Genomic DNA, 26,712 nt, shown 5'->3' with positions numbered 1-26,712 from the left:
CATGTACCTGGGTCTTGTTGGTGATTGCCCCAGATTTGTTTTAGAATACTCGTCGGCACTACAGTATAGTCCCAATGTCCATAATAACTGTATAATTAAGGGGCCTAGTGGTGCCCATCTGGCTACCACAGAGATTGGTCACCTGGTAAGTAATTACCTACCCATAGGTTATAGAAAAATAAAACAGCGGGCACTGAAAAGGTAAATACAGAGGGGCTGTTGCCCTTAACCTGACAGTGAAATCCAGACAGGGAAAAACTCTGCAGCGTGCAATCCTCAATGGTAGAGATCAGGATATGTAGAAGGAAAAGAGCACAGCTTCCGCATCAGTGGATCAAAAATAGATAGGGCAACTCTAGATTTAGTCAAATTGTGTTTATTGCACAATCAGCTTAGCAATGAAGGTGTAGGAAACACACCAACATGTTTCATCCAACAGGACTTTATCAAGGTGTAAGGGAATAAGCATAAGCATACATTTTATAAGATAAAATTTGTGAATATGCTTATGCTTATTCCCTTACACCTTGATAAAGTCCTGTTGGATGAAACATGTTTGTGTGTTTCCTACACCTTCATTGCTAAGCTGATTGTGCAATAAACACAATTTGACTAATCTAGAATTGCCCTATCTATTTTTCCTTCTACATATCCTGATCTCTACCATTGAGGATTGCACGCTGCAGTGTTTTTCCCTGTCTGGATTTCACATACAAAATCGGATGTAAAATACACTCAATACCCAACATTGGAAAATCAATGCTATCCTGGATTGGAGATATATGAAATTTGTAAAGAATGGTAAAAAAATAGTCTTAAACAGTAGGTAAGACCAGCTCCAGGTTGAAGTTATGGTCTCGTGGTTTTCCTACAGTATAAGAACTACAGAACTCACTTATACATTGACATTTGATATGGGATTCTTGGTAGTTCTGCAGAAAAGGATGAAAGAGAGAGAATTATTAAATAAAGATGGAGATAGTGGTAAAGATCTAATATCTAATCCTATGAAAAAAAAGCACCTCGGTGGATTTTGTATTTATGACTTTGGTCAGTGTGTCCCCTCATAATCAAGGACCAATGGCTAATGTTGTCTGGTATCTGTTATATGTTTGGGGAAGAGTTGGCAGAGGAGGTTTTGCTGTGTAGGAGTACAGTAGCTAACATTTAGAATTGTAGTGAGTTGGTTCCCCTGTAAACCTAGCCTAATCAAATAAAGCCTCGTCCATCCTCATCCATGTATTCCCACACATGTTCATGCTTTTTAAACCATCTAATCTGTTGATTTTTTTAAAGTGAGATGTCTATTTGTTCTTCACACAATTGCATGCACCTCACTAACAACTCAATTCTACTCTTCAAACTCTACTTACTGGAAGCTTCACCTGCGAGTTTTCAGGACTATTTGGTTACTGTGTGCCACAGTTTTCTTTGTTTCAGGGATTTCAGTTTGATTATATTCCATCCCTATTGTTCTCCATCTGAAGTACAGTATGAGAAAGTGCCAGTGCTGAAGCAGGAAAAGAGAGTGTATACAGTATTAAAATGAATGGCATGCTCTGTAGAGCAATTAATAAGATTATATTTGATTAATTATAGTAATGAGATTTTTTGTGACATGATCACTTATGTCTATTTAATTGATGATTGCTCAATAAAAGACCAAACATCAAAGAATTAGCAGGGATTTTTTTTTTTTTCAACTTCAAAATTTTTATTGGGTTTCACACCAAAAACATTATGCCACATTCCATTGTAAGCGATTTGAAACCCCCCGAGGTTTACCCTTTTCCTTCTCACTATCGAGGGTAAAGTCACTCCAGAGCAACGAGGGACTAACAACATACACTCACAAGACTAGACAAACCTGACTTACTGGACCAGAGACTAGACAACAGAGGAAAAAACACCAAAGGGGGGAAAAGGGGGAGGGGGGAAGGGAATGGACTGCCACCCTGTTCTTTGGTAGTGGAAGATCTGCTGTCGGTCCGTAAGGCGTCCTTCTCCGTGGCTCCTGACGACTCCACCTCTTGGTTCCATTTCGAATAGTCGGGGGGGGGATCCTACCTGTCATGTGCCTATGTTATAGTATGTTCCGCTCCGTCACCAGAGAACGCACTTGTGTGTATTAAAGCAAAATCGTGCTGGCATCTACCCCGGGGATGTCGGATTGGGTGAGCCATGGCTCCCATACTTTTAAAAAATTTCGGCCAGAGTCATTGACCCAGCTAGTCAACTGTTCTATCTGGCAAACTTGCCACAATCTGTTTCGAATTTTAGAAATGACTGGAAGATCTTGCTGTATCCACAATGCTGCGATCTCGCACCGTGTGGCTGTGGCCATATGTGCCACCAGTTTGTGTGCCGTTTTCGACAGCCCCTGAGCCCGCCTGCCCAGTAAGAACAGCCACGGGTCCAGGGGGACCTCTAAATCGAGGATACTTTGTCTCCAAGCTCTAATGCTCTCCCAAATCGGAAGTACCTTCGGGCAGGACCACAGCATGTGGACTAGGTCTGCTGTTTCCCCGCACTGTTTTGGGCAGAGCGGGGAATAACCGCCGACAAATTTAGATAAACGTAATGGGGTATGATACCAGCGCATCATGACCTTATATGCGTTCTCTTTTAACGTAGAGCATATGGAGCTTTTGGCTGCCGCCTGTAGGATCCACTCCCAGTCTTTGTCCTCTAAAGTCTCCCCTAGGTCTGTCTCCCATTTAGTCATGTAGTTCAGTTTGTCGGCGTCAGGTCCACTTGGACAGATCACTTCCCGGTATAATCTAGAGGTGAGTCCACGTGTGTCCGTGGCTCTAGAACACAGCTGCTCGAAATTGGTCCTGGCTGGTCTAATTGGAAATTCATTATAGAATGCTCTTATCTGGAGGTAGCGGAATAATTCCGTGTTTGGAAGGCCTTTTTCTGATTTGACGTGTTTGAATGTTTTAATATACTGAGGCCCCTTCAGATTCATTAATCGCTTATATCCCGACTGTATCCAAATTTTAAAGTGCCGCTCTCCGGCCATCCCCGGGGCGAAATCTGGGTTATCGAAAAGCGGGGTCATCAAGGAGTGTTTTGTCGTTAGTTTATGTTTAAATTTGGAACTCCTCCACACCGCCAGAGAGTTCACCATGGTCCGTAGCAGCATCCCCACCGTGTTGTCGCAGCGTTTTGGCAGCCAAATTAAATTATACAGCTCAATTGGAGCACAGCAGGTTTTCTCCAGTGCCACCCATCTCCGCAGGGATGGGTCCAGGTGCCACTGGACGATCTGACCTAATCTTGCTGCTTTGTAATATGCCATCAAACAAGGTACCGCTAGTCCTCCTCTAATCGTGGGTCTAGTTAATATACTCTTAGCAATTCTTGGACTCTTCTTGTGCCAAATGAATTTCATGATCTTTGACTGTAAGGCGAGGATATCTGACCGCACCAATGGTATTGGCAGGGCCTGGAACAGGTAAAGCACCCTTGGCAGAAGATTCATCTTAATGCTATGAATTCTTCCAAACCAAGAAATTCCAAACCCCGCCCACACCCTCATATCCTCCCTTAAAGCTTCAAATAATTTGGGATAATTAGCTTTGTATAATGAGTCATATGTCTTGGTAATTTGGATACCTAAGTATTTGATTGAGGAGGCTTGCCATTTAAAGTTAAAATTTAGTTCGATTAATTTCTCCATTGGGCGCGGGAGACTAATATTTAGGGCTTCAGACTTTGTCTGGTTAATTTTAAACCCGGAGATGAGGCTAAACGCACCCAGAATCTCAAAGACATTGGGCAGGGAAGTGAGCGGTCTCGACAGGGTCAGTAGAACGTCATCAGCGTATAATGCCACTTTGTGGGGTTGGTACCCTACGTCTATCCCTGTTATATCTGGGCTTAGGCGAATATGGGTCGCCAGGGGTTCTATACATAATGCAAATAGCAAAGGGGACAGGGGGCACCCCTGTCGCGTCCCGCTACAGATGTTGAATTGCTCCGATGGGAAGCCCTGGTGGCGCACCCTAGCTGTGGGGCCTTTATACAGGGCTAAGATGGCTTCTAGGAGGCGTCCCTCGAACCCAAACGCTCCTAGTACTGCCCTCAGATAGGACCAGTCAATCCTATCGAAGGCCTTCTCGGCATCCAGACTCAACAGCATAGACGGGATATTCTTTCTATTGGCCAGATCGATCAAATCAATGATCCGTCTTGTGTTGTCTGCCGCCTGCCTTCCTCCAATAAATCCCACCTGATCCGGATGGATTAGCCCAGGCAGGACAATGCCCACCCTGTTAGCTATGAGTTGAGAGAATATTTTCACATCGGAATTGATCAGGGATATGGGCCGGTAGCTCTTACAGTCTACCGGGTCCTTGCCAGGCTTATGGATCAGGGAGATTGAGGCCTGGAGCATCTGGGATGGAAAGGCGCCCCCCGCTAAGATCTCGTTAAATAGTTTTAACAGTTGTGGCGCTAATATTTTAAGGTATTTTTTGTAATATAAATTTGAAAAACCATCTGGTCCCGGAGCTTTAGCTGGCTTAAGGGCCTTTATAACCTCTGATAGTTCTTCGAACGTAAAGTCACCCTGTAGTGCCTCCTTTTCTGCCCTGCTCAGTTTGGGAAGGCGCGCCTCTTTTAGGAATTTCTGGGTTTTTTCCTCTATTTTCTGTGTGTGGCTGACCTTATCTCCGTCATAGAGAACTTCGTAGAATTTTTTAAATTCCTCAACAATTCTTCTGGGATCGGAGGTAAGGTCCCCCCCCTTGTTGCGGATAGAGGAAATACTATAATTAGGGAGTTTGTTACGTAATTTATTGGCAAGTAAGGTATCTGGTTTGTTGGCTTTGTCGTAAAACTTACGCTTGGACCAAGCCAACTCCCTCTCGGCTCTGGAGTTTAGCAACAAATTGAGTTTAGTTTTAGTGTCAGAGAGTTCCTTTAGGATAGCGCTCTGTTTATTTAGACTATGACATGCGGAGAGGTGTGCTAGTCTCCCACGCAGGTCTTTTATCTGGGACTCCTTAGCTCGTTTGGATTGTGCTGCTAAATTCATTAGAAGACCCCTCATGGTTGCCTTATGGGCTTCCCAGAGTGTAGAGTGGGAAGATACACTCCCCGTGTTGATATCAAAATATTCCTTGATTTTATCTCCTATCGCCCGCTCCGATATTGGGTTTTTTAACAGCAGCTCGTTTAATTTCCAGTTCGCCCCCGGTCTGTCCAGAGGCTGCAGAGCACACCGCAGCTCAATCGGTGCATGGTCCGACCATGAAATATCATGGATCCCAGTATGGGTGACCATGGGGACCGCTTTCTTAGATACCAGGAAATAATCTATCCTACTGTATCTGTTGTGGGGGTGTGAGTAAAAAGTGTATGTTCTCTCCGTGGGATGTTTTTCCCTCCAAATGTCAAGTAAGTGACAATCGTGTAGCCCTTGAAGTATGGTTAGTACGTCCTGTTTCTGTGGTAAGTTAGTCCCCGTGCATCTGTCCAGGTCTGGGTCTAGGGTGCGGTTCATGTCGCCAGCGAGGAATATACAACCTATTGCCACTTTGTGTAGTTTATTGAAAAATGCCGTAAAGAATTGCGGGGCCTGTTCGCAGGGGGCGTATATTGAGCTTAATGTGACCTCCTTGTTATTAATTGTGCCTGTGACTATAACATATCTTCCGTCTGAATCTTTATATGATTTAACCACTTGGAAGGGCACTCTTCGATGCACTAACATAGCTACCCCCCTTTTCTTTACTGTCGCCGAGGACATAAAAATGGTCCTATAGTGTCTGTCCAGGTATTTGGGATGGTTAGATTTAGAGAAATGAGTTTCCTGGACAAACACTATATCCGCCCTTCTACGTATATAATCCCGGAAGGCAATTCTACGCTTTATTGGATTATTAAATCCCTTGACATTATGGGAAATGAGGGTCAGATCGTTACTCATCTCGGGGTTGAATAGAACCTGCAACATGGGACAGTAGTGTTGTGTGCTTCGCCGATAGCCTTGACCGAAGTACGGCAGTCTCCTTCTTGTGGCGCTCGCGCTGATCCTCGAATGGTGGGTCCTGTGGGTTGGGGGGAGACAGCAGGAAAACATGGGGGGTGACACACATATAACAATAAACATTTAATGACCTCCGAGCTGTGGCCCTGCCAACTTGGCTCAGAGTCCAATGCCTTTGGGGATTGGGCCCCTGCCCCGGGACTCCGTCTGATGACACTTCGCCTCTTAATCCCCCTCCCTCCCAAAGGACTTCGCTGGTCCTACCCCCTCCCAGCCCCTGGCCCATGTGGACCGCAGAGCAGGCTGAGATCCCTCAGCTCCCACCCCGCTCCTATATCAACGGTCTAACCTTAACCTTTATATCCTATATCTACTAACACCTATGTTTGATGCTATCCCGGGCACCTGTTTCCGCTGCACTAGTCCCCATTCTATGCTTCCATATTCACTTGGGTGGCCTCATCCCCTTACCCTCATCCTAGTATACCTTCTATGGTGTGCTCTCTGTCTATTCATTATGCCTTCCCCTCTTCTAACTTGCTTGACCCGCTTAACCTGCTCAACTCGCTTCTACTTTCTATTACTTACTCTTTACTTTCCGTAACATACACACTGCTCTTTGTACCCTCGCTTTTGCCTTCGTCTCTTACCTCCTCTACTCCCCTTGTCCTCCTACACCTTACCTCTCTCTTTCCTGCAACTTCCCTTTGTCCTCCAACTATTATCACTTCCCTTTCGCCTTCCCATTACTTACTTATTCCTACTGCTCTAGCCCTTCAGTTTGCCTCCTCTTGCCTCGGTCTTAGGGGTTACCCCCCCTCCTCCTATACTCTGCCCTTGTCACCATCCTCAACCTTATAGGCCCTCTGTCTTTTACTAACTACTTGCCCCCTACCCACCTCCCACAGCCTCTACATCCTCTTTTCTTTCTAAGGTGTGGGGATAGGGTCTCGTTCTCTCCGCTGCTGTTCTCTGCTGCCTTTCCGTCTATAGCCGCGGCGCGTAAGTAAGTTTGAATATCCCGCTGCTCCGGGCCTCTCGTGTGACGCGTGTCACTTCCTCGCGATATCCGGATCGTTCCTTTGCCACCTGCAAGATGGCCGCTCGCTCCTTTCCGGTTTCAGCGCCCGAACATCCGGCCGCCGCCATTTTGGAATCGTCGCTCGACCTGGACGGATGTGTGTAAGCTCTCTTCCTGGCTGATGGTAGTTTCCTGCTCCTGCGTTCCAGGCTGGATGCTTCTCCTGCCTCGTGTACGTCGCCATCTTTGGGCCTTCAACCGTCCTTGCCCAGGTAAGTACAGAGTCTCTTTCAGGTGGGCAAACGAGACTTTTTTTTCTCCTACCGGAGGGGCTCTTGATGCGGATACCTGATCAGTAACGGGGACACATGCCTGAAACATAGTACCAGGTGAATTTAACTGGGAACTGATAAACTTGGTTCCCTAACAACGTGGGATAAACTGAACCATATCTTTGATGAGGTTCAACTTCTGGAGCGTGGAGGTCGGGGAGACTGACCCGCCGTTGCCCAGCTGGGACCTGGGGTTTCCTCCGCCTCCCCCGGTGCCGCTGGTGCCCCTTTGAGCCCCAACTTTTGGAGGAAAGCCTCTCCCTCTCCCAACTCTTTCATGTAGTGGGCTCTTCCATTTTTACTGACGGACAGCCCGAATGGAAATGTCCATCTGTAGCGAACATTGTGGTCTCTCAACACCTTAGTGATTGGTGTAAGGGCTCTTCGGCGCAGCAAAGTCAGGGGGGACAGGTCTTGGAAGATAAGTAGCTTTACCCCCTCGAATTCCACCGACGGTGTCTCCCGGGCTCTCCGTAAGATAGCCTCCCTGGTCTTATAATAATGCAGACGTGCAATAATAATACAAACAACAATAATACCCTTAACAAGCGCTAATCTACAATGTGCAATTGACTCACAATAGTGTGAAAAATAGCAATAAAATGGTGATGTGAACGTGATCACTCAATGTAAGTGAAAACCACTTCTAAGTGGTGTATAAGCTGCCAGAGAAACTAATAAACAGATCTTCCCAACCTGTGAAATAAATACAAATACAAAATAAAAGTCCCGGCGCTACAAATGTCCCAGATACCGTGATCCAAATGGAAAGTCCCGGATGAAAAATTCTCAGATGGATGGTACAGGATATTTTCACAGAGTCCCAGGGAGTTGATGATTCCCTTTAACGATGTCCGCAGTGATTCTGGGGAAACATAAGAGGTACACACCAATTGCGCAGTATGCCACTAATCCTGACCCCACTCTGAACCAACGGACAAAGAAACCCTACTTACAAGATAATATCTTGTGCGTTCAAGGGAGAGAATCTGTAACTGTGTCTCTGCTCTGTCTCAGTGTTTCACGGATCCCACGTGACCGGCAGCAGTGATCTCTTATTCCATGCAGCGACCAGCACTCACAGGGGACGTATGTCAGGCGTGTCATACAGGAACAGAGGATTGACACAATGGTGTAATACGTTTACACTTTATTAAAAAACTTTAAAACACAAATCACCCACACTTACAGTAAATGGGGGATGACGATATGACTCACGGATGCCGTCCGCCACTTGTCTGCAGCCTGATGCGCACTAGGGAGCCTTCCTGAATGGCGTTCTCTGAAACTCCTAGCCGATGACGTCAGCGGCAGGGCGGTGCAGGTACGCTCTCACAGCATCGGCACGACTATGGTGGCTGGACTGGCTCAAACACTTGGCTCCTCCTTGGAGGAGTTTTGTTTTGTAGTGCAGGCTGCGTTCTCTGAAACTCCTAGCCGATGACGTCAGCGGCAGGGCGGCAGTGCAGGCTGCGTTCTCTGAAACTCCTAGCCGATGACGTCAGCGGCAGGGCGGTGCAGGTACGCTCTCACAGCATCGGCACGACTATGGTGGCTGGACTGGCTCAAACAGGAGGAGCCTTGGAGGAGCCAAGTGTTTGAGCCAGTCCAGCCACCATAGTCGTGCCGATGCTGTGAGAGCGTACCTGCACCGCCCTGCCGCTGACGTCATCGGCTAGGAGTTTCAGAGAACGCAGCCTGCACTGCCGCCCTGCCGCTGACGTCATCGGCTAGGAGTTTCAGAGAACGCAGCCTGCACTACAAAACAAAACTCCTCCTTGGAGGAGCCAAGTGTTTGAGCCAGTCCAGCCACCATAGTCGTGCCGATGCTGTGAGAGCGTACCTGCACCGCCCTGCCGCTGACGTCATCGGCTAGGAGTTTCAGAGAACGCCATTCAGGAAGGCTCCCTAGTGCGCATCAGGCTGCAGACAAGTGGCGGACGGCATCCGTGAGTCATATCGTCATCCCCCATTTACTGTAAGTGTGGGTGATTTGTGTTTTAAAGTTTTTTAATAAAGTGTAAACGTATTACACCATTGTGTCAATCCTCTGTTCCTGTATGACACGCCTGACATACGTCCCCTGTGAGTGCTGGTCGCTGCATGGAATAAGAGATCACTGCTGCCGGTCACGTGGGATCCGTGAAACACTGAGACAGAGCAGAGACACAGTTACAGATTCTCTCCCTTGAACGCACAAGATATTATCTTGTAAGTAGGGTTTCTTTGTCCGTTGGTTCAGAGTGGGGTCAGGATTAGTGGCATACTGCGCAATTGGTGTGTACCTCTTATGTTTCCCCAGAATCACTGCGGACATCGTTAAAGGGAATCATCAACTCCCTGGGACTCTGTGAAAATATCCTGTACCATCCATCTGAGAATTTTTCATCCGGGACTTTCCATTTGGATCACGGTATCTGGGACATTTGTAGCGCCGGGACTTTTATTTTGTATTTGTAGACGTGCAATAATGTCGCGCGGCAGCTCAGACTGCATGGGCCTCGTTCTCAGGGCCCTGTGGCAGCGGTCCATTTCTAGCCGCTCTTTGGGGACGTCTGGCAGCAGTTCTCCCAGCCATCTCAACACGAATTCCTCACACTCCCCTGCATCTTCGGGGACCCCCCGGATCCTGATATTATTCCGCCTCTCGCGGTTCTCAGCGTCCTCTTGTTTTTCCTGCAGGTCGGTGATTTGAGTCAGCATCTCCGTTACTTTTTTAGTGTTACGTTTGGCGGCCGTGGATGTTACATCTAGCTGGGTCTCCAATTGTCCTGTGCGTTCCCCCAAGCTCCCAATCTCCCTCCCCATCTCTTTTATTTCTGCCTGAAGGAGGGTTTTGAGATCCGTATAGAGGCGATTGAAATCGCAGAGCCGAACTGGCTGGTGTTCTGGATTTGCTCCGTCCTCCATCTCTCCCTCCCGTTCTGAATCAGAGCCCTGATTCGAGCTTGGCGCCATTACTGCCTCAGCCGCGCTGTTTCTGGTGCTGGGGAAATACTGTGGGAGCCCCTTTGATTTCGGGGTTTTGGCCTGGCGCTTCGCCATCTCGGTGGGTTAGCAGAGTGTTAGAAGATAATGTCCCGTTTTTTCTCGAAAAATAAAGGTTGTTTTATGTCATTGGATTCTGAGCGGGGCACAGAGCAATGGGATCACACATCCATTCTCTCTGCCATCGCGCATGCGCCTCCCCAAGCATTTCAGCATTGGGGGATTTTACAATGTGACCCGATCCTCAAGAATATTATTCAAGAACACCCCCAAGTTATTTAGAAGGAGGGCCAACACAATTAAGAATGTGTTGGCACCCACGTTACTTAAGAGTCATGTAACTGAAGGAAATATAGCACATATTAACAAAGTACAGACTAAAGGTTTTTTTCAGTGTGGGGGGGCATTGTCTGACATGTAGATATGTTTGTGACAAAAAAAGGTGTTTCACATCAGACATTAATAATAAAAATTATACAATTAAAAGTTTTATTAATTGTAATAGCACATATGTAGTATATGTTTTGATATGTCCGTGTGGATTAAAATACATAGGGAGAACTAAACATGCACTTAAACAGCGGTTTCTGGAGCACAGAGGCAATATCCTCAGAGGTGCCCTCACACATGGAGTTTCTAGGCACTTTAATATTCGACACAATATGGATCCTAGAGGTCTGCGTTTGATAGGGATTGAACAAGTAGTAATGGGTCCCAAGGGAGGTGATAGGTTTTTGAAGTTACGACAAGGGGAGACTTTCTGGATCCATGAACTTGGCACATTGTCCCCAGGAGGGTTAAATGAGGAGATTGATTTGGTTTCATTTTTATGTTAGAATAATTATGGGATGTTTTTTTAATCTAATAATCTAATATGGATATTTTGGACGGAGGTTATCCTAATATTTTTTTTTTTTTTATAACTTGAATTTTATTGATGAATATATGCTTGTTATACATAAAGAGAGACGTTCAATTAAACATTTTTCAACTTAGCATATAATAAACCTTAATTTGCGCATAACTGACCCAAACGGTTTTTCGAGCCCTACTCAACCGTGCGGGAGATAGTCACTCTTATTGTGAGGAATCGGGGGATAATAATAATAGTAATAAATTATAATAAATAATAAAAAAAAAAGGGGGGGCGGAGGAAAGAGGGAAGGGGTGTAGGATAGGAATGGGAGATCAGAGGGAATGGATGTAGTGGTTTCTGAGAGCTGTTGAGATGTCTTTACTGCTGACAAATAGTTACAGTCGTTGATGCAGGGTATATATGAGCAACCTCATGGTGTGTGTGGTATTTGTTGTGGGTACGGTTTTCACCTCTCTGTAGGAGAACGCATTTATAACTATCATAGCCAGATTGTGTTACGTTCTACCCCATGAATGTCTGTCTGTGCTAACCAAGGAGTCCAGACTTTTAGGAAATTGTCGCCAGTATCATTAACTAAACTTGTTAGTTTTTCCATCTGGCAGATAAACCAAATACGATTCCGAATCTTTGGGATAATTGGAATTTCGGGGCGTTTCCATAATGCTGCGATCTCACACCGCGTTGCTATTGCGAAATGTGCAATGAGTTTATTATGCGATTTTGACAGGTCTTTTAAGGGTCTGTTTAAAAGAAACAGCCATGGGTCTGGGGGAATAGAGAGGTCGAAAATCCTCTGGATCCAATTCCTGATTTGTTCCCAAACTAGGGAGATCCGCGGGCATGACCACAGCATATGTAACAGGTCAGCTGTTCCTCCACATTGTTTGGGGCACAATGGGGAGGACCCTGGAACGAACTTAGATAATTTGAGTGGGGTGAGGTACCACCTCATAAGGACTTTATATGCTTTCTCCTTCAGTGTTGTGCATATGGAACTTTTAGCAGTTGCAAAGAATATGGAGTCCCAATCTTCTTCTTCTAGGGTTTCCCCTAGGTCTAACTCCCATTGGTTTTGGAATGAGGGTGCTTGCTGTTTGGAAGTGGCAGATTCGACTACCTCTCCGTTGATCGTAGATATAAGTCCCTTAGTGTCGGATTCTACCCGGCAGAGCTTTTCGAAATTTGTCAAGGGAGGGTATAGGGCGGATTTGTTATAGAATGCTCTAATCTGGAGGTATTTATAAAATTCTGTGTGGGGAATATCTTTTTCTAGTCTGATATGGTCGAATGTTTTGATTTTTAGATTGTATCCTTCTATATCTTTGAATCTACTATATCCTTTTAATCTCCAGATAGAACTACTGTTACCAATTAGGCCAGGTGCAAAACTCGGGTTGTTCCAGATGGGAGACATTAAAGAGCATCTTGATGTGAGAGAGTTTTTGATTCTCGTTGCTTCCCAAACTGATAAAGAGTTGATCATTGAGGTGAGCGGCAGGGTAGCGGCTTTCCTCGCTAATTTAGGTAATCAAATCAGGCTGCTGAGCTCTAATGGGGAGCACGCAGCACTTTCTAATTCCACCCATCTCTTCAATGTAGGGTCTGAATGCCATTGTATAATATGACTTAATTGAGCCGCTTTATAATATGATAACAGGCAGGGTACCGCTAAGCCACCAGCTAAGGTAGATCTTTTCATATTTAATTTACTCTCGGTTTCTTCCCGTTCCAGACAAAGTTAGATATTGCAGACTGAAGTGAGAGTATATCTTTCAGTTTGAGTGGCACTTGTAGTGTCTGGAAGAGGTATAGGATACGGGGAAGTAAATTCATTTTAACGCTATGTATCCAACCTATCCAAGAAATCTTCTTGGAAGACCATCTGATTAGGTCTTGTTTTAACGTCCGAATTAGGTTGGGATAATTTGCATTGTAGATGCTTTTTGCATCTTTGGTGATATGAATCCCTAGGTATTTTATAGACTTCTTTTGCCAATTGAATTTGAAATTTAGTTTCAGTAGTTTCTCTGTATGTCTAGGGAGATTGATATTTAGAGCTTCAGACTTGGATTGGTTTATTTTGAACCCAGAGACTTGGGAGAATTTGTCTAGTAGGTCAAATAGATTTGGTAATGAGGTGGGGTTTTGAGATGATTAATAGGATATCGTCTGCATACAGGGCCGCTTTATGGGATTGAGCGTATGCGTTTAACCCTGAGATATTTGGATTGTCTCGAATGCGTGCTGCCAGCGGTTCGATACATAGGGCAAACAGGAGGGGAGATAGCGGGCACCCCTGTCGTGTGCCACTTTGGATTTGAAATGGGAGTGAGGGGAAGCCCTGATGTACTGTATAACCCTGGCAGATAGGCCTGAGTATAGCGACATAATCGCTTCACTCACCCGATCCCCGAAGCCAAATGCCGCTAGCGTCTCTTTTAGATATTGCCAGTCAATCCTATCAAAAGCTTTTTCCGTGTCCACACTTAATAACATGGTTTGAGCATTATTTTTATTTGCCAATTCTAGCAGATCAATAAATCGCCGGGTGTTATCCGCTGCCTGCCTTCCTTTGATGAAGCCGACCTGATCTGGATGTATTAGTCTGGGTAGGATTAGACTTAATCTGTTGGCCAACAATTTAGCATATATTTTTATATCGGTATTAATTAAGGAAATTGGCCTATAGCTTTTACAATTCAGAGGATCCTTGCCAGTTTTGTGTATTAGAGATATAGACGCCCGCAGCATATCTTCGGGGATTGGGGCTCCTGCTAATATAGCGTTGAACATGTGGAGCAGCCGTGGGGCAAGTGAATTTGAGAACTTCTTATAGTATAGCCACGAGAAACCATCTGGACCTGGTGCCTTTGATGGTTTAAGTTCTTTGATGGCCTGTGACACTTCTTCTAATGTGAAGTCGGCGCCTAGGACCTCCTTGTCTTGCTCTGTCAATCTCAATATCCTTGAGCTGGCCAAGAAATCTCTGAAAGCTCTGCTCGTGTTGTTATTATGTGCCACTTTATTACCGTCGTATAGGGAACTATAAAATGAACCAAATTCTTCTTCTATCTTTTTGGGATTGGCTGTTTGTATGCCCGATTTTAAGCGTATAGCTTGGATGTTAAACTTAGATTGCCTATCTTTTAAAGCTCGAGCTAGCATCGTATCCGGCCTGTTAGCTTTTTCGTAGAATTTCCTCTTGGACCAACTCAGGGAGTTATTTTCTCTGGAAGTCAATAGCATGTTCAGTTCAATTTTTGTATCTTTTAGATCACGTGTTGTTTGTGAATCAGGATTAGATTTGTGGTTTAAGATAAGAGAATGTAGTTTGGATTGGAGCAAATTAATTTTGGAATCTCTCTCTCGTTTTCGTTTAGCTGTGATGTTGATCAATATGCCCCTTAAGGTTGCTTTATGAGCCTCCCAAAGTATCGTATGGGATTCCACAGAGCTTGTGTTTATCTTGAAAAATTGAACTATTTCTTGATCTATTGCATCTCATATTTCGGGTATCTTAAGAATAGACTCATTAAGTTTCCAGTTTGCACCTGGCCGATTGGCTCGGATATTATTGCACCTTAGCTCTATTGGTGCGTGGTCAGACCATGAAATATCATGGATCTCAGTATGAGTGACCATAGGAACCAGGTGGCACGAGACAAAGAGGTAGTCAATTCTACTGTATGAAGTATGTGGGTGGGAATAAAAAGTGTAATCTCTGGTAGATGGATGGAGCTCTCTCCATATATCCACTAACTGGGTGTCTTTTAGGCCTCTGTGAAGGGCGGATTGCGCTTTTTTATTATCAGAGACACCTCCTCTTGATCTATCTATATCTGAATGCATTGTTATATTGCAATCTCCTGCTACTATGACGCAGCCTTTCGCTACTGAGTTTAGTATTTTGAAAAACTTATCAAAGAAAGTTGCGTCTTGTATACAGGTGGCGTAGAGGGAGGCCAATGTGATAAGCTGTTCGTGAATCATTCCTACTAGAATTATATAGAGGCCTTCGGTATCTTTTTTAATTGTCTGGGAGACAAATGGGATTTTGTTATTAAACAAAATGGCTACCCCTCTTTTTTTGACTGAGGCTGATGAAGCGAAAAATTGGGAGAAGCCCTTGTCTAGGAATTTGGGTGGGTTGTTCTTATTGAAGTGTGTCTCCTGTAAGAACAACACGTCCGCCTGTTTTCTCTTATAGTCCGTGAAAGCTAATTTTCTTTTGATTGGACTATTGAAGCCTTTTACATTGTGAGATATTAAGGTTAACGCCATGTGTTATAATGGAAGAAGTAACTAGTGTGAAGACCCATATACTCACCTTTGGTCATCATTCTGGTGAATCTATCCGATGTTCTTCTCATAAGTATGTTGGTTAGTCTCGTCCATATGGTTCCGCTTGTCCATGGGGAGGTAGAGAAGAGGACAGAGGGAGGATAGGGAGACAAAACAAGGGAAGCTACAAGAGGGATATAACGTGGGTTAAAAAGCAACACAAAAAAAAGGTAAAATGTAAAAAGGAATGAATAAAAGTCAGGAACGTGCCCCGGGAGCCCCCGAGGATTGTTCCTGTGCCCAGTAGGTAGGTCTGCTGGTTCCATCATTTGGATGGATTGGATTCCTGTGATGGAGGCAAACCTGCCTGGGACTTGTGGTCGGTCTCTCCTATTGAGGTACCAAAAAGAGAAACACATTTGCGTCGCCGGGGATAACCCCGCCGACACAGTTTCCATAAATTTATTAACTTATTAACTGCGGCAGCTTAACTTGGATGTCTTGAGTGCCACGTAACATTGGGAACCTTAATATAAACAGGGACAACAATTGTACTCTTCGTGAGAGACCATAAAACCTAATAACAACTTTGTCTGTACATGACAATTATGGAGCAACGTTTAGTAGACTATCTCATATAATTTCTATGGGTTGTTTGATAAATGGAACCGAGAAGACATATATGACATATGACAAATGAGATATAAAAGGTATAAAAGACAGATACATGGACACATGAGGTAAATAGGGCGTTAACATCACCGTAGTATAGATAAACGTATCTATAACCTAAGCATAAGACAGTGAACAATGAGTTAAACGCATTAACTGAATTAACTGTAATCCCATTGAGGATAATTAACCAGAGGTTATGTGGGGGATAAACATATATAATCTGCGCACCCCTAATATGAAGTGCAGGTCATAACAACTATATATACATTACACTAGAGAACCATATATACTACCTATACAACTTATATGTGGATCTTATTTGTGTCCGTCAACTAGTAGTTTGAATTTCCTGTGTTAGTTATAGCGAGAGCTATAATTATATTACATTAGGTAACAATTAGTTAAAAAAGTAATCAACTCCCTAAATATTAAATATATTAATTTGGACTTGATTAAACATCTCTGAATCTCGGTAAACATTGCCTATATGTAGGACTCTGAATACGGGATTATACAGCTAAAGTGAATCAGGTTGATGTATATGTATATCTGCACATCGTACATAAGTGAACCTCTGAATGTGGAATACTACGTTATTATAATAATTATAACAATATCTTTGGGTATCCTAAATAAGTCTCTTTTTTTAATAAAGAGTTCAGTATATTGTTAATGAGTGTTGTGATGAGCTAGACTATCATTAACGAGGGAATATTGATAGTGTTAATAGTACTACTAATAGTGTTGATAGAGAATAATAAAAGATAATAGTACATAATATTAACGGTGTCCAGCATAAAGCACATAGTTATACATGTAGCGTATAACAAAAATAGCGCGTTCTTAGTGTACCTACGCATATACATATATCCATGTATGTACACGCATATAGTGTAACCACATATATACAGTGGCGACACACTTTATTCTCGCCCGGCTAGTCCCGCGAATTCGGGTATACCCGGGTGTATTCAGGTTTCTGATCGTTTTCTGCCAGAGTGCATTGCGTTATTTTCCCGGCAGGGATTAAAGCATTTTATTCCGGCTGGCTGCAATACTGCAATGCCGTGTAAAAACACATGGGGGCGCTTGCGAGCTGTTCTCTTTGAAGCCGTCCCCTATAATGAATTGTAATGCAGTATATATACTGTATATATATATATATATATATACTGTATAACAACAGCCCCTATAACCCCTAACATACAGTACTATACACATACAGTACTGTATATGCACATACATAAATGATACTACTGTATGAGCGGCGGGGGCGTGATGTGTTTGCAGCAGAGAGAGATCCGCTGCTCTCTCTCTGCGCAAACATCGGCACATTAAAAATTATTTTAAATACATTTTTATTGATAGTGTAGATGTGCAGGGGGTCTCCGGAGCTGAACCGCACTGGTTTCAGGTCGGGGGACCCCCTGCTCCCCGAGATACAGCCCCCTTTATGAGGTGCCGGTATCCCTCTGCTTGGTTTAAAGGGCCCGATCACGTGATCGCGGCCTGTAAACCAAGCAGAGCAGAGGGATACCGGCACCCCCTAAAGGGGCCTGTATCTCGGGGAGCAGGGGGTCCCCAGACCTGAAACCAGTGCGGTTCTGCTCCGGAGACCCTCTGCACATATACAGTATAAATAAAACACATATATAAATAAACACTCGTTCTTTACCTTAGCGGCTATGCGCTATGGTAAAGAAGCAGCATTTCTGTATTTTAATAATATTGTACAGTGAGCAGAGGGTTCCCTGAGCCAGAAATTAATGCTCAGGGACCCCCCCTGCTCCAGCTCAATATTATTAAAAATACAGAAATGCTGCTTCATTACCATAGCGGATAGCCGCTAAGGCAATGAAGGGGTTAACCCACCGTGCCCGCTTTATTGTGGGTAGTGGGGATGGGTGAGGGGGGTATTTGGCCCTTGGTGTGAGTTTAGGACTTGCGGGGGGGTTGCGGGTGCACTTAACCCCTTCACGACCGTAGCAGTTAATACCGCTACGGTCATGAAGGAGTTAAGCCATCCCGCTACCCCCCCGCAAGCCCTAAACAAGCACCGTTGGGACTAATACCCCATTCACCCACCCCCGCTACCCACAATAAAAAAAAACTCACACACAGCAGCCGCCAAAAAATAAATAAATAAATCTAAATAAATAAATAAATGACAATAAATACATTTGAAATACATTTTTATTGATAGTGTAGATGTGCAGGGGGTCTCCGGAGCTGAACCGCGTTGGTTTCAGGTCTGGGGACCCCCTGCTCCCCAAGATACAGCCCCCTTTATGAGGTGCCGGTATCCCTCTGCTTGGTTTAAAGGGCCCGATCACGTGATCGCGGCCTGTAAACCAAGCAGAGCAGAGGGATACCGGCACCCCCTAAAGGGGCCTGTATCTCGGGGAGCAGGGGGTCCCCAGACCTGAAACCAACGCGGTTCAGCTCCGGAGACCCTCTGCACATCTACACTATCAATAAAAATGTATCTTAAATGTATTTATTAATATTCATTTATTTATTTAGATTTATTTATTAATTGTGCTGCTGCTGCAAGTCCTAAACTCACACCAAGGGCCAAACACCCCCCTCACCCCCGCTACCCCCAATAAAAAAAATTCACGCACAGCAGCCCCACAATTAATAAATAAATCTAAATAAATAAATAAATACATGAAGAGAAATAAATATATACTGTATATATATACTGTATATATATACAGTATATATATAAGAATCCCTATACATATACAGTATATACTGTGTATATATATACTGTATACATACATATATATATAGATATAGATATATAGATATATACAGTATATATATACACACAGTATATATACACACACATGATGAACTAATATACAAATACATGTAGAATGGTTATCAAAATCATACTGTCCTACAAATAACGCAACTATTTTAACCAATCAAGTAAACAAAAATCAATATATACTGTAAGTACCAACCAGAAAACACAATTTAAAACCAAAGCTAACCCTTACAATACCAAGGATTACATCTATCTAATTGTAAAAAACCTTATACATTATACACAGCATTGCAATAAACAACATACATGATGAACAATACAGTACATCCCCTGTACAGTATCTCCCTGCCTTCAGTGTAATCTGTTTAAAACCCCCTCCCCCCTAATGTTTCTGTTAAACAGATTACACTGAAGGCAGAGAGATGTAAAGCCCCCTCCCCCCTAATGTTTCTGTTAAACAGATTACACTGAAGGCAGAGAGATTTAACAGAAACATACATTAGGGGGGAGGGGTCTTTAAACAGATTACACTGAAGGCAGAGAGATGTTTCTGTTACAGTAAATCTCCCTCCCTGCATTGCTGTCAGTGCAGTGTATGTAAATGTGGGGAGGGGGGACCCAATGTGCATACTGTGAGGTCTAACCACCCTCACCCCCTACACACATACCGTTACCCCCCCCCCCCCCATCCTGGCCATGGCCCCTCCGCTTCTGCAAAACAGAGACAAAAATTAAAACATCCAAAGTAATGTCCCCTAACCCCTTAATCACCATAGCGGTTATTAACCGCTACAGTCATGAAAGGGTTAACCCACCCTCACCCACCACTCAGGATGCCTACATACCCTCCCACACTAACCCCCCCCCCGTGAGGCCTAACCACCCAGTCAGTACCCACAAGGGAGGCCTACCCACATACCGTTGGGGAAACACCCCACCCCCAGTACCCACAATAAAAACAGTACAATGACCCACAATAAACAGCATTATATTTATTAAATACATTACCCACCCCCTGTGCCCCCCCCCCATAAATACAAGATTTATCCTTTTACATACAGGGTTCATAACGCAGCCCCACGCTAGTCCCCGGTGGGCTGGCAGGGCACCTGGACAGACCTACAGTTCACCAGCAGCCCTTTTTACACAGGTTCTGGAGGCCTGCTGGTGGATCCTGCCAGCACCATGGCACCCAGGTGGTCTCCTTTGGGCACCGTGGGCCACAATTGGGTCCCCACGGTAGGCCCAAGGATGTCTGGGAGCCCCGGGTCAAACCCACAGGTGTCTGCGGGGCCTCGGGTGGTTCCCTCAGGGGTCTGGGGAACTCACGGGTGCTCACTACAGGTCCGCGGTGCCCCCACAGAAGTGGGACCACACATCATCATCCCCGCACCTACGGGTCGGCGGTGCCCCCACAGAAGTGGGACCACACATCGTCATCCCCGCAGACTACGGGTCCGCGGTGCCACCACAGAAGTGGGACCACACATCATCATCCCCGCATGTGTCACCCGTGGAACCACCAGCCTGATACCCTAGGGATACCCGAGAATACCCGTAGGTGGTCTCCATAGGCCCCACGCAGAACCACGGAATCAAACCCTGAATGTAAAAAAAATAAACCTGGCCTATACATTCAATACATACACCATCCCCCCCCAACACCTACAGTACAATAATGTGCAAAATAACTATTATCCAGATATGGATAATAGATTAATTGCCCATTATTAAAAACATTAACTAGCATATACAAATAAATAAAGTACTACTGACCTCATCAATACGAAGTGTCCGTTGCCAGCAAAATCCTTGTCTTGTCCACAACATACATAGCAAATACAAAGCCAATACATTGCAATTACATTCAGATATCAATTAACCCCTTAAACACCTTATCAGATAATAACAGCAAAGGTAATTAAGGGGTTAAGCCACACAGGACCGATACCCACCTTTCACCCATGAATTTGTACTGTGGCTTCATCATGCAACTATATATATATACTGTATATATATACAGAGAGACAGAGAGAAAGAGAGAGAGAGAGATATACAGTATATATATATATATATATATATATATATATATATATATATATATATATATATATATATATATATATACACACGTTATATACACCCATGATAAACCAATATACAGTACAAATAAATGTAGAAGGGTTATCAAAAGCATACTGCCCTACAACCAAACACTTCTCCATACAGACACTACATTAAAATCAATTTCCTTTAAAATTCCTAACTGATCTCACAATCTACTGTACTGTATATCATCACAAACCAATGAAAAACCTCACATTTCAATATATATGATGCATAAAATCTATGCACCATATACATTCTGCAAATGAATCAACCAAGTAAACAAAAATCAAAAGCCAATACATTGCAATTACATTCAGATATCAATTAACCCCTTAAACACCTTATCAGATAATAACTGCAAAGGTGATTAAGGGGTTAAGCCACACAGGCCCGATACCCACCCTCACCCATGAATTTGTACAGTGGCTTCATCATGCAACTATATATATATATATATATATATATATATATATATATATATATATATATATATATATATATATACACAGTATATATATATATATATATACACACGATGAACCAATATACACATAAATGTAGAAGGGTTATCAAAAGCACTGTCCTACAACCAAACACTTCTCCATACATACACACTAAATTAAAATCAATTTCCTTTAATATTCATAACTGATCTCTCAATCTAAATCATCACTAAACCTCTGAAAAGCCATTTAAACAACTTACATTCCAATATAAATGATGCCTAAATATCTATGCATCATATACATTCTGAAAATTAATCAACCAAGTAAACAAAAATCAATTAGCAATCATTATTTACATCCCTAAACAATTCACACTAGATCCCGAACAATAAAACCATTAACAAATTCACGCCTAGAGCAGAACAATTAAGCCTTTGAAGGGGGGGGGGTGCCTGTATCCCTCTGCTCTGCGTGGTTTACAGGCCGCGATCACGTGATCGGGCCCTTTAAACCAAGCAGAGGGATATCGGCACCTCATAAAGGGGGCTGTATCTCGGGGAGCAGGGGGTCCCCAGACCTGAAACCAGTGCGGTTCAGCTCCGGAAACCCCCTGCACATCTACACTATCAATAAAAATGTATTTAAAATAATTTTTAATGTGCCGATGTTTGCGCAGAGAGAGAGCAGCGGATCTCTCTCTGCTGCAAACACATCTCGCCCCCGCCGCCCATACAGTAGTATCATTTATGTATGTGCATATACAGTACTGTATGTGTACAGTACTGTATGTTAGGGGTTATAGGGTAGTTGTTATACAGTATACATATGTATATATATATACTGTGTATATACAGTACTGTATATATATACTGCATTACAATTCATGAATTTATGCCATCTGGTGGACACTCGAAGCATTGCAGCCTTTTAAATCCTGATCATTATCATTTAACAGATTAGGCCCCCGTCAGCCAGGCATGAACCTTGGCTGGGAAGGCAAACGCAACGGGGCTTGTCAGAGGTGAGGAGCGGCGCATTCCAGGTATCTGCCAGGTACAAACTGGTCATTTGCTCGAATAAATTGTGTCGCAGCAGTACATATATATCCAAGCATGCACACATGCACATCGCACATGTATATATCACAAACATATTCCACCTATAGTACCTAGATATATATATCTACCTATAGTATATAACAGTTCGATATAATATAGCATAATGTAGTACCGTATAGTATAATACATATACACATATTCATATATATATATATATATAACTACACCTCGTATCTATATATATATATATATATATATATACCTATTATATATATATATATATATATACTGTGCATACAATACAGCAGGTTACTAGTGTTCATAAAGCGTATGTACTACAAATATACATATAAAGCACATATACAACATACATATATATATATATATAGCCTGTATATGGCACAACACATATACCAACTATATCTCACCAAGTTTATAGCACAAGTATATATTCACTTATAATCTTATTGTTATTGTTTTTGGAAACAAATGTATTTGTGGTATGTTTATTTTTGAAAAGCCTAATGTCACTTAAACTGTAAAAGGGAACGATACTTGTATATACATGTAAGTGGAGAAGGCTATATGTCCTATCGCCTCTCCACTTTAAGGATTATAAAGGGGTTGAAGTCTCCAGGGTTTGGGCTCCTGAACGGGGAACGGCCATCTTGGAAATATGAGATCTCCAGGAAGTGTCCGAGATCTCCCGAGAGGGAGGTGCCTGGTAGTGACATCAGGTCTGTGGCGCGGGAAAGTCATTCGCTTCCCGCTCACCTCGGGGAAGGACCTGGGGAAGATGGCTGCCGCTCCAAAGTTGTGGACGGAGCTGCTCCGGGAACTCATCATTCTCCAACAGCTCTGGTAAGTCGTTCTCCTGCCTGATGGTGCATGGACATTAGGTTTCAGTCACCTTGGGTGTGGGAATGTTTCCAGATGGGCACTGCTGCACGAGAAGGACTTATTTGGTGTTTGGGGATTCGGTGGTATCACTGTTCTTTGATCCATTCTTGGGACGGGCTGCTTTGTTCCCGATGGGGGTGGGTGTTTTCAAGTTGGTTGATGGGGGGTGAGAGGGACCCTGAGGTGAACCAGTGACACCGAGTTTGTCCAGAAAGCTCTCCCCATCCTCCGGTCTCCGAAGAGTGTGTGCAACCCCGTTTTTAATAGAGAGCAAAGCACAGGGAAACAACCAACGATATTTAATGTTGTTATCCCTGAGTGTCTTTGTAACATGGGCCAGAGCTTTTCTTTTGGAGAGGGTAGCTGGGGCAAGGTCCTGGTAAACCTGAAGTCTGATTCCTTCAAACTCCAGAGATCTTGCTTCCCTGGCAATCCTGCAATCCATTCTCTCCACCGTCGCGCATGCGCTCCCTTATCCTAATATTTTAACACTCTAATGTTTTAATATTATTATATTTTAAAATTAATTTATAGGTTGTTAATATGTTAAGATACAGGGGTGGTTTCGGCGCAACTGCGTATGTCTGAGTCAAAGAAGCTCCCGGATGTTCTTCAATCAACTTTAATGTAACAAAACACACAAGGGCTACACCGCAATCTCCCCCTCTACGCGTTTCACCCTTACAGATAGGGCTTCGTCTCGGAGTGGGGAGAAGCGGTAGCTGCCTGATTAAAAAGCCTATTTGAATATTACACACATATGTCAATCCTATGTATAAACCAATGCTGGAATACAATCTCTATTGATCATAGAATCTCTAAGTATTTCTATTCAAAACCTTGTATTTTGATTAGACTCAGGCTATAATTGAAGGTATATATATAAAGAAAGTTAAAAACTGCTGACAACAATGCAAGTGTCTAATTGGGTCCCTTAAATCAATGTTACAAATTAATTTGCAGCTTCAAACTTCTATAATGTGTAAGGCAATTTGTCACAAACAAAACCATATGATACACATACTTAATCATGAAGATTATATGATGCTGCTTCAGCATTAAGTGATAGAGGCAACCAGAAAGACGAAAAAAGGGGGTGGGAAGGAGGGGGGGGGGGTGGGGGGGAGGAGAGGGGAAATGGGAGGGGGGGGGCAATGAAGTGATGGGAAGGGGGGGGGAGGGCGAAGGGAAGGAAAGGAAGTGAGGGTACAGATCTAGAAAAAGTAACGGAAGATAAAAGCATTCTTAACAGAATCAATAAAATGAATTTGAACAATCCTATCGGAGGAAATTATATATTATATTATCGCATCCCAAGAAACATATGTTGATGATCTAAAGGAAACAACGCAGATCCCAATCTATATTGAGTCCGTTGGGCTGCAGAGTGTTTAACGTGTATATCCAATGGGCCTCCCTCTGATGCAAGATCTTAATTCTATCCCCTCCACGAGGAGGTAACGCAATGTGTTCAATGGCACAACATTGAAAACTCTCTACAGAACCCAACGGACACGTATTGAAGTGTATTGGTACCGGATGTGTCATGTCGTGATTTTTAATAAGTCTAAGATGTTCCATGATGCGAATTTTCAGGGCTCTACTCGTTAGCCCCACATATTGTTTATTGCATTCGCATTTTAGTAGATATATCACAAAATTAGTCTGGCATGATATAAAGGTTCTGATAGGGAATCTGCGTGTTTCGTCACAGTTAGAAAAATGTGTGGTTTTGATCATATTCGGACAGATTTTGCAATGTCCACATTTGAATGAACCAATTAATTTTGGAAAAAAGGACAGTTTAGTTCTATTATGGTTAGTTGATTTTAACATACTGGGTGACAAGAAATTGCCAAGTGTAGCTGCCTTGCGAAATAATACCTTTGGGCCTACACAGACCATTTTGCTCAGCAAAGGGTCCAAAGATAGTGTGGCCCAATGTTTGTGTATTATTGCTTTAATGCAATTCACTTGCTCACTATAGTTTGTGACAAAAAAGGGCGCTTCAGTGTTCTCGACCTGTGTGCCCTGCCTTGTACGGCTGACATTCATGTTGATGAGCAATTCTCTGTCTGTGTCTAGTGCATTCTGATATGCTAGATCCAAATCTTTAATATCATATCCCCTTGACAGGAATCTCTCCCTCATCTCGTCCGCCCTGTGGACAAAGGACCCCAAAGTGGAACAGTTCCTACGTAGCCGCGGGAACTGCCCCTTCGGAATACCCCTGACCAGAGGGCGAGCGTGACAACTTGTTGCATGAAGCAATGAATTCCTGGCATTTTCTTATCTGAAAATGTCTGATTGAATTTAATTCTCTAAATCTACATACAAATTCAGATCCAAAAATTGTATTTGGTATTTGTCGTATGTGTGAGTAAATCTCAGATTAAGTGTGTTTTTTGCCAGGTATCCAAAGAACTTCAAAAGCTCTGCCTCCCCCCCACTCCAGATCAGAATCAGATCATCAATGTAGCGCTTTTAAAACGCCACATGATGTCTGAATGGATTGGAATCTCCAAACACGTGGGACATCTCCCACCAACCCATGAACAGGTTGGCGTAGGAGGGGGCAAACGAAGTCCCCATTGCTGTCCCACGTGTTTGGAGATAAAACTGGTGATCAAATATAATATGTCATTTTTATTGGTTAATTTTGGTTTAAGCATTCCATGTGTCGCTTTGTCTTTAGGCATTATTTTTAGGATTTGTAATGTATTATTGAATTAACTGATGTTGGTGCTTATATAGTTTCTAAATTTATCTCTATGCATAAACTCTTTCATTTAGTAACAGCATGTTGCTTAAAGATGATTAGCAAGTAATGTGCAGTTTTCCAAGAAAGATATAGGGGAGTGAATTAAAGAGAGAGAGTCCAATTAGTGCATTAGATATTTAAGAGGATGTATCAGGAATGAAAGCCACACCCCTGACGAAGAAGCTCCACCTTGAAATGCGTTGGGTGGCTTTCATTGTTTTGTGAGCAAGGTGTAAGGTTGGAGGAGCGTGAGGAGTGCAAAGTTTCCAGCGTAGAGGGGACGCAAGACAGCGCATCACTCAGGTGGTCCGTGCTGTGATTCAATCATCACTGTGTTGCCGGCTGGCGGTGAGGCTGACGGAGGAAGGAGTTACGTGGTGACGCACCGAGTAGTGGTCACGTGGGCGAAAGCTAACACCGGACACTGTCAGAGCTCCGTGGAGCAGTGGACGCGCTGTGGCAGCAGGCACAGTACCCCTACGGAAGGAGG

This window comes from Ascaphus truei, chromosome 1, assembly GCF_040206685.1.
Source record: "Ascaphus truei isolate aAscTru1 chromosome 1, aAscTru1.hap1, whole genome shotgun sequence".
Classification (NCBI taxonomy): Eukaryota; Metazoa; Chordata; class Amphibia; order Anura; family Ascaphidae; genus Ascaphus; species Ascaphus truei.
The sequence above is the reverse complement of the archived record's forward strand: the minus strand, read 5'-3'. Positions refer to the sequence as shown.